The sequence below is a fragment of the Acanthisitta chloris genome, unplaced genomic scaffold, assembly GCF_000695815.1.
Source record: "Acanthisitta chloris isolate BGI_N310 unplaced genomic scaffold, ASM69581v1 scaffold3053, whole genome shotgun sequence".
Lineage (NCBI taxonomy): Eukaryota > Metazoa > Chordata > Aves > Passeriformes > Acanthisittidae > Acanthisitta > Acanthisitta chloris.
The window spans coordinates 1-10,663 of NW_008664128.1; positions in this window are offsets into that span (position 1 = coordinate 1).

The following is a 10,663-nucleotide window of genomic DNA, read 5'->3' on the forward strand; positions in this document are numbered from 1 at the left end:
TTCTTAACTAGTGTTTGAAGTTGTCAAGAAGTTATGGGACAATAACACAAAAAATAACACCATTAAATACTGTAATTTTCTAATTTAGAAAATAAGATACTGTTCAATAATCAGTACAGTGATAATATGAGCACAAATGCATTTCACAGAATAGCACAATATAATGCAGATGTAACCCGGAAGGGAGTGGAGCATCAGAGCATACCTCCTTTCCAGATCCTGTCACATTCACAGAATCATGGAATCACAATATCACAGAGTCACAGAATCAGGAATGGATAAGGTTGGAAGGGACAACAGTGGGTCATCTGGTCCAACTTCCCTGCTCAAGCAGGATTATCCTAGAGCACATGGCACAGGATTGGGTCCAAATGGTTCCCGAATATGTCCAGTGAGGGAGAATCCATGACCTCTCTGGGCAATCTCTTTCAGTGTGCAGTAAAGAAGTTCTTCCTCATATTCAGGTGGAACTTCTTGTGCATCAGTTTCTGCCATTTGCCTCTTGTCTTATTGTTTGGCACCACTGAGAAGAGCATGAGGCAAAAACTAACAGCTGATGGGAGAGAAAAAGATGTTTGTCCCATGAATAATAGTAGTGGGAAGGAGGAAGTATAAAAATGCATCAACTTTCTGCTGCAACAGAGCAGCAGAAGCAGAAACATTATAAACCTGTATTGACAGGCAGGTCTTTCCATCACTGACCTCTCCTTTGTGTTTAATGGTAGGTGATATGTTGTCTTCTAAGTTAACTCATCTGCTATTTCTTGGTTTTGTGATGTTGTTTCACTGAAGAAAGACCACAAGGACCAATCTGGGGTTCAGACTGATCAAGTAGGGAAATGAACAGATCCTTTCCATTACAAATTATATGTATTGGATTTTATCTGAGACAAGCGCAAAGTAAATAATTTGACTAAACCTGCTTAAGAGATAGAAAAAATATTAGTGGGTCATTTGTTCTTTAGATTTGCCAATGTATTCTTTTAGTTTTTTAAGAAGAATTTAAAATATGAATATTTTGCCTGATCTATTTTCAATGCCTCACATAACAGAAATTTGAAGTACTCTTTCTTACATTTTACTGAAAGAACTTCTTGAAAACAGCAGTGATACCTTTTATTATTCTCTCTGTCACCATGTATTCATCTTGCAGACCTCCTACTGACGAATATTTATACGACTTTTGGTAATTTAATTGTAACTTGATTAAAAGATAATAACACCAATGCAGAAATGTTTTATTAAATTAAAAAATACAGAACCTTACGATTGAACATTTAATTAAAATCAAGTAGTAAGTACTGTTTCATTTATGAATAATTTTTAGTCAAAATTACTGTGTGTGGAAAAATCTGTGTTGACAACATCTGAGGCTTCATCTAGATAGAGGAAAAATTGATATATGGAAATTTGGTGGTGATAACAGCTAATATGATTTGATTATTTTTGAAAGAGGGGGACATTGCCTTTCTACTTTTTACTGAACATGTCAAAAAATCTTTATCCATCTAATGTCACTTTTCAGTGCTATATGAGATTAGAAACTGGAACTATGACAAAAAATGTGCAGAAATACAGGCTAGATGTCTTAATAGAAAAAAAATTGCCATCTAATTGGCTCAAAATTCAATATATGTATAATGTCTTTTGGTAAAACACCAGTTCTGCATGTGAGGGAGTATAGAGGAATGTACTTCCAAACCAAAACAAAATGAAAGGGAAGCAACAGGCGTGGGAGTATGCAAGCAAGACACTGGCAAAGACAGTTTAATCCAAAGGATATAAAAGTAACTGAAGAGTAGATATAATAGTAGGATATAAAGTAGATATAAAAGTAGGATGACAGTTTAATCCAAAGGATATAAAGTAGATATAAAAGTAGGATATAAAAGTAACTGAGTAGAGTTTCTGTGTGTGTGTGTTTGTGTATCTACATATACTTAGATATAAACATGGATATGCAGAAATATCTGCTTATAATGTTTAGATATAAGTGAGTAAACGCAGAAAGGGCAAAACCAGGTATCCTTGAGAGCTATAGTAACAGAAGTGGTGACTGTCCTCAGATTTAAAACTCGGTGTGTGAATCCTGGATTGATTCTAGGATATTTCGTATCTAGTACTGCAACTATGACAGTCAAGTATAAATCAGCAGTACCTATATTTTCTCAGATCTTCTTGCTCACATCTACAGTTTACACAACTGAGTAAGCTAGACTTCTACTTGGGATTCAGGCACAGTGATATAGCACCAGAGGTGGCCAGATTGTTTCTTCCAGGCATGCTCAGGTTTAAATTAGACATTTCGACTCCTGTATCCAGAGAAAATGCAGAATCTTTAGGTCCAGGTCTATATTTGATACTGTTTCCATGGCTGTCAAAGAAATGGGTATTCAACCCAGGCTTAAAATTAGGTATGTCTCAACACTAGTTCATTGTCTTGAAGGCTGAGATATATGGACTTAAACCCTTGCTCTAAATCAGGCAGTGAACAGTATCTCTGGAGTGGTAAGAGAGCTCTTTAGCTACTAGCCAGAGGAATGGAGGACAGCAACAGCTGGCAGCCTGGGCTGTAAGAGGGGATGGTCAGGTTTCTTCAGGCAAGATCAGCAGAGCAGTGATGAGCTATGCATTGCACCAAAGCTAAGACATTAAGCAGCTTAGTGTTGTCAGAGCTGGAATAGTTGTAGATGTGCCCAGCAGCAAAGCTATACTGTTAACAATTTGGGAGCCTCAAGAGTCTGGGCACCTATAGGAGTAGGCAGCAGATCAGAGCAAGTGTTTGAAGACGTAAATTTTTACTTTAAACTGTTTGTAGGAGCAAAATTTTACAATATGTCTAAGCCTTCTCTTATGCCCATTTTTTGCCTCGATTTATGAACTCTACCAACAACCTCTATCAAGGAAATAAGACCAGATTCTAGCAAAAGATCTTATTATGTCCTGCAGGTGGAACCAAAAGATCTGTATCTCATAGCCACTTTTGCTGCTGGAGCTTTAGGAGTCTTCTTTATCTTATGCTTCACAATTCCTCTATGAAAAGTTGGCAAGGCCATTGCATGGAATCTCAGGTAGAAAAACCAAGGCACATGGGGTTAAATTTCAAGGTAAACTGATAACAACTTGACCAGGGAATTCTTGTGCTGCCTGCTTAATCCTTTTCCTTGACCACATTTTTTGGGAGAAGCAAAGAATAATAGTTATACATTAACAGATTAGCAAGAAATACAAGGAAGTTAAAAGAACATAAAAAAAAGAACATGTGACAGCTCTAGAAGTCTTAATGAGTGAAATTTTCAGTAAAACATCAAGGTTCACATAGGCATTTTCTAACCAGTATAGGAATCTTTAATAAGCTGACAGCACTGACTAGATCTGCAGTTAGTTGTAGCATAACTTTTTTACAAATCATTGTTTGTTAAGGTCAGTACAGGTGACTGCATTATTAATTTGGTGAAAGGGCTGGAAGGGTCATGAAGGCAATTATTCAAGGGAGAAAAGAAACTTTTGAAATGTTGCAGAAGAAGAAAACTGGGGATACAGATAAATTTCGAGTCACCCTTTTTCCAACACAAAGAATTTGAGATGCCCTGTAAGCATTCTCAAATGCAGTGATTTATATGGATTTATGTGGCTGCAATACAAACAAATACAAATGTAGTCTAGAATGGCTCTTTTTTTCAGATGCCTTTACTGAGAAAATTGAAAATATGACTGACCTTTCCCTTCAGTTAGTGTATATTACAGAACAGACGGTAAGAGTAAATGGTTAAATATATCTGAGGCAAGAAAATAAGAAAAACTATTCTGAGATAGACTGTATGCTCCAAAATTAAATTCTAACCAACTTAAAGATGGTGGATCAATTTGTACTTCAGCAAGGCCATTTCCCATAGGAATATCTTCTGAACACAAATGACCATTCAGATTTGAGTTGAGTGGTGGTCAAAAGACAAAACAGCCCAAACAGGAATTTTGCAGTCCACCAAACCATCCTGGCAGACTTCTCTTAAAAGCAGGGCTCTGGTTTTGTTTTGTTTTGTTTTGCTCCCCAGAGGCATACTTCTTTTTTTCTCATTCTGCATCCTCAGCTGTTAGTTATCAAGGTTTTGTTTTGTTTTCCTCCCCAGAGGCATACTTTTTTTTTCTCGTTCTGCATCCTCAGCTGTTAGTTATCAAATCTCTGTTGGAGAATTTAATGAATAAAAGTCTGTGGGGATTAACTTGATAAGAAGTTCATGTATATCAAACAGTAAAATGCTGTTGTAATGCAATGGTTCAAAATCTTATCAGTAGTAACATATTAATAGTGGCACATTTTTTGGAAGGCTTTGCTGGAAAGGGTGTAAACAGGCTGGGGACTCTGAAGGGAACTTGACTCAGGCCCCTGCTTCTAATGTGATAATTTCTTTTTTAGCTTGATAGCAGTTTCCTAGTTCCATACCTTACTGAGCAGTCCAATTTAAAAAAACCCTAGGAGTATAAGAGGCTGAAGGGACTTGGAAATATAAGGCAGGTTATCAGCGTTTTCCTGGGGCATGAGATCAACAGTCATAGTTTAACTGGTGTTAGCCCTTTCTAAAGAAGTGACTCACACTTGAATGACAGAAATACTCAAGTGTTAACTGCTGCTCCATATGGCTCTGACTTAAACAAAGGATGTCATTCAAGGGCCATAGAATTGCCAGGCAGGGAGGGCTGAATCACACACGGCTCTGACCCTGCTCCGGCTGAGGATAATGCTGCAGAGAAGGCTGCTTATGATTCTCAATCTAGGGTGCTGGTTATCTGCTAAGGAAAACAGAATATATCAGCAAACATGCAAATGCAGTTGCTAACATGTTTTTTCTTTCTTAGTCATCAGTTTCCTTGATATGATGCTGGTCTTGATAAACACTGAAGACTTGTATAAGGAGATGGAAAAGTGTTAAGTTATATTTAGGCACTTGCATAATTTAAGCAGTTCAGTTGCTAATGCAAAGTCCGTAGAAAAGGAGGTGTAATTAATCAAAATCATAAAGACTAGTGCTAAAATATTTTTTACAATTGTTTGGTTGCTATGCTTTTCTGGGATCATACAAAGAATTCTGGAGTCAGTTAGAAACTTTTGACTTAAAAACTTCCATTTGAGCTTTGGTTCAGCCCAGGGACCGCAGGCCAAGTGTTTGCTTAGTATGCTGGACTTAGGATTTTTGCTGCATAGAATAATGTTACAGGCTAACTGCAGGCACTGGACCTTCAACCAGCCTTCTCTCTTCCACTGTCTTCTAGAGAATACCCTTTGGAATTCAAAGGAAAACTTCCACTGATGCCATGCAGTCATTAGAGTAGATCCGTTGTACTTATCTGGCACTGTGTTCGCGAAGAACCAAACACGAGGTTTTCTCTTTTCTTTTCAGTGGGAGACAAGAACCAAAGTCAGTGACAGCCTCACAGTGATAGTGTTGTAATTTCAGTTACTGACTAGTCAATAACCCTTACCAAAAAATAGGAGCAAGAGGGATATTGAGTACAGTTTAAGAGCAATGTTTAGTATTGTCACCAAAATCGGCAAAAAACTCTAACACCAATGTAGTATTAAGAAGCACCATTCCTTTATTGCAGTGCTGGATGCACAGGGGATAATTCCACCTAATGTGCAACAGTTGAAGTTTATATTGTCCTATCACATACATATGCATAACCGTTCAAAGAACGATTACACATATTTAAAAGATTAGCATATTTCTTAGAACTAACTCTCATATTTGCATAGTGATTATATATGTGGGTTAAGTCCATGAGGGGCTTTGCTGGGGGTCTCTGATAGTCATTTGTGGTGAATGTCTATCAAAATCCATATGTCTGCGGTTTGATCTCAATGTATAAACTTCCAAACAAGGAGTTGTTTCACTGGTCTTGCTGAATGTCTAAGTAGTCTTGACTAGGACAGTCTCTTTCATTTCCCTGGGCTTCAGTTATCTTTCATTTCCACGTTTAACTTCAGTTCTATAGGAAAAAGTTTCATTTCTATGTTTAGCACTATAATACTGTTTGCAGTGAACTGACTTTAAACTTTTTAAAACTTTTGTGGGTTTTTTTTGGTTTTGACGAAACTGTCAAAAAACTATTTTAAAATTTTAAAGCCAACAGTATCAAAATGAATATGTTCTGGAAATAAACAGACTTGTAATTTAAGAGTGAAAATGGCAGCAACTCCGGAAAATTATGAACCTACTTGCAATTAAATTTTAATTACTGCTATGTTTTCTCATGTGGCCTGATTTTGTTTGCTTAAATTTTCTGGACTAATTTTATGCTTCCCAATTTTATTTTGTGAATGGTTTATATACAAAGAACAACTGTTCTGCAAATATTAAGGCTATATTCTTATAATATCATTTTAATAATTCCATAGATGTCAGTTAAGCTGCCCATATGAATGGATGAAAAGTGGTTTTGTTTCAGTATTGATTGCTTAAGGACAGTGAAAATATTTTTGTGGCTTGTTAGTTTTAAGCCTGAATTAAGCATAGTGCTATTGCTGCTATTTTTACTATGCTGCTGATTTTACTATACAGATGATTTCATCAATCTTTTCAGAATATATGGAGTGTTTGTAGGGCAAGAATGAGCATGGTGGAGCTTTAAGTTACATATGTCTGGACAGAAGCTTTGTAAGCCTTTTTAAATCTCAGAGAAATAAGAGGCATTCAAACTGTCAAATGGTGACACTTGAATGTCATCTTCACCAGGTCCCACAAGTATTATTTCTTGGGTCGCAAGTTCTAGTGGTACACAGAAGCTACTGATGGATTAGCTGGCTATCGGAAGTGGCTTTGCATGCACTGGAAAGCTAATGAGGGAAGCAATGATATCTTAAATCCTGACCTTAAAAGAAAACCAACCCAATATAAGTTCCTGTTGTAAGTGGTTAAATTATAAGACATCAGAATAGAATTTGCACTTGTTCATCTTCTGACCGAGTGTAAACAATAGAATACTGATTGGAATACAAGTACATTAGCTGAGGTAGATTAAGGACCTAAATGATTATATTAATATATTATTTTAAAAAGCATTGTTCATAGCAAAATATCTGTGCAAAATTGTAATTTAATGTCCAGACGTATGCATCTTATGAAAGTGGAACTGAAGTGGTATTTTAAAACTTCTATAAGTGTTGAATTTTCTACTAAGAAAACTAGTTAAAAACTCATTATGGCATGTAGTGGTAGAGTCTACTGAGCAATGTTTTTGTAACTGTTCTACACAGCTAGCTTTGAGAGCTTGATGTAATCCTGATTAAGGAAAGAAGCTCTAAATCAGATTATACATCTGGTAGCAATTAGATGGAACAGTTTCCATCTGGAAACATAGTATTTCCACTGAAAAAAGAAAAAAAGCCTCACATTCCATGGTATAATTAGGGTACAGTTAAATGTAATCCTCCCGTCTATTCATAAACTATATTCACACACATTTATAGTCATTGCCTTCTTTCCAACATGCTGAAATGAAGAATGCCTCATGGGTGACAGAACTCCATCAGACCATCGTGGTTTACTGAGTGTTGTGAAAGAAACTGTGGAAATATTTTCATTGTGCTATCTGAATAGAGAAAATATGGGAGAATCTTTAGCACAGAGGATCAACTTGATGAGATGAATGAAGAGAATCAAGAATTAATGCTATTTAAGGGTTTGACATAGCTAATAAATAGTCTCAGAAGGTGAATGGTAGAAGCTCCATTTTAACATATTTAAAATTTATATCATTAAAGAATTTAGTTTGGAGCGTAGCCCTACTCTAACAAGAAGATAGAATAGGTGACCTACTTTCCCCGCCCAGGAAGAGAATAGGTGACCTACTTTCCCCGCCCACATTTTTATTTTATGTGGTTCCATGAGTCTCTTGAACAATCTAAGTAAACAGAAAATTATAGAAATCAAATATTTAAAATGTAAGTAGCGTTTTAAAATCATATAAGAGGATGTGCTGAATGAGATGTTACGCGTCCTGCTCTGAACAATGGCTACCTGGGGTGAACCTGGTCTGGTGATTCACATTAGCTGAGATTAAGGAAATGGATTATGATGTTTTTTCTAGCTGAGGGTACTTGGAATAAGACTAAGGATGTTGTTTCATATGGCATAGACAACCACATATACAATTTATATATCTCTGAAAACAAGCTATATTCTCTTTTATCTGCATAGGACTGTGGGTGAGTATAAAATTATATGTGATAGTTACCAGTTATATGGCATTAGACATGTTCTTGTGCATTTGGAACAAAGTGTTCCGCTTAGTGCCTTTATAAAATTTAGCAGCTTTGTGCATAAAATTTGAATGAGTGGTTTTGTATATGAGAACACAGGGAAAGGTCTGAAATTCTGAATTCTGTTTTATTTTCTCACAGAATAAAATTCTTAACATCATAGTTGTCAAAATATCTTAATAGACATTCTGCATCATGTAATATCAGCTATTTCTTAGTTTTAGAATAGTATAATTAAAGCATTTAAATCAATATTATGTTTAAGATGAAATGAAGCAGTGATCACCTGTAGTACGAAGAAGTCACTTGTAAAATAAATTGATTGTTCATTGTTGAAATATTTTCTATTTGTAAAGGGCAATTACAAAATATCTATAGATGCATAAGCAATTTCCACTACTAAAAGTAATGTCAGAAAGCATTAATACATGGTGTGCTATGCAACCACCAGTTCTCTGCCAAAACTATCTGTTTTATCATCTATTTTATGTTTTGTTAAGGAAAACAATTTTTAGTGTAAACACAAAATAATTTGAATTCACAAAACTAAGAAAAATGGGTTTTTTCTTGATCTGTGTATTCTCTGTTTGTTTCAGATTTCAGTACTTACACGGTGTCAAGGCTCAGTCTCGTAATTATCTTTGTATAAAATATATTGTATTCTCTTCCAAATGTTGATGCTTACATAACTGAATGTTTTGCACAAGTACCAATATCCACAACTTCTGAGAAGCTAATTCAAAAGTGATTATTATGAGTAGTCTCATGAGAAAATTCACCTATTTTATCTCTTGTAAGAGTCAATAATCAAATCATACAATTAGATGAAATTCCACTGCATTTTCATAAAGGGCAAGAAGTACAGTACAGAGCAGCTGAGGAGTTATGTCTGTTCATTTCTGTCTCTGGCTGTTGATGATAACAATTTTCTCCTCAGAGATCCTGGACTGGACTCTCAAGCTCTAGTCTTCTTGTCCAGTTAAAATGGAGTAACATGATGTTAAGGTCACTCAAGAACTTTACTACTCTCATGGCTGCTTTCATTGGAGTGGAACATTTACTCTGCAAGGAGAGTAGGAAAATTTGTGTTGTAGTTAGACACAAAAACGACCTTATGGATTGCCTCTAGGAATATCAGTCTAAACTGAGTGACATATGATGCTTCAAATTGTGTCCCTAGTTTTAACTCACCTGTCAACCCCTCAGTTTAGAGGTGTGATGAAAATTTAGGCAGCTAATGAATAGATGTGTCAAAAAAAAGGTGAACAACTATAGCTTTCAGTGATTTCAGTTGAAGCAGAGCTTCTCCCTACCACAGAAAGTGTCATTTCACTAGTCATCATGGACTGCATTGTATAAGTTGCTGCAGTCAGCCTTGCAAATTTCTTCTTGCATATTCCTTAATTAAACACTTACAGATTTAGTTTTCTAAACACTTATATTTTTAGGTTTTTATAATTTATTCCTTTTAAATGGAATTATGATTACCTAAATCAATCTTGGAGTGCAACATTCTAGTGCAGATCTGATTGGTTATATTTTAGTTTTAGCACTTAGAATGGGTACAATTTGCAGCATACATAATGTCTTAAAAGGAGATATTTCTTCCTTTGTTCTGATAATTTTTTTGAAATAATGTATATTTGAAGGTATTATCTCCTAGTGAAGGCAAGACACCCTGTGAGCTGAAGCAGTGCATTATTGGAAAAGCTGTACAAACTCAGCAAGATTAAATCTTACCAAATCTAACTTTATTTGAACCCTTTACTATCTTGAAAAATAACATTTTCTTACCAGTTTTAGAACTGATGTATATAGTAGCAAAATAGTCAAAATACTGTTTTCTCTAACTTCATTAAGAAAAATATGTAGCAGTCAGAGGAGATTGTTCCATTAGTCAAAACTGGAGTTATATGAAGGTGACAATGCCAAAGAATTTAATTTATATTATGTTGATAACAACCATTCCCTGAGACTGCTACGCAGCTTTTCAGTAAAACTCTACCAAAACTGTTCCCTTGAGACTGATTAGTTGACTAGCCATATATGAAACTAGTATATGAAATCAGAAAGAATTGTATTGTCTTTCAGTTTCATTATTTTGGATTGAAAAGGGTTCATGCTTAGGCAAAAACTGCTCAATCCTAATAAGGATTTTTCTAATACCTTAAATATGAAATGTTGTCATTATCTTCATCCTCAAGAATGAATGGACTGACAAAGTACCTTCTAAGGCAACATCTCTTGTACAAAAATGGTAAGACAATTGAAATTACACTGGAGAGTTTTAGGAATATTTGCAATAAGAGCTGTGCTAACTTAATCTGACAGTATTGGAGTCTTTGTGGAATTTAGAGATAAGAGCTTAGATCTGTTTGAATACAATGATTTTTGGCACAACTT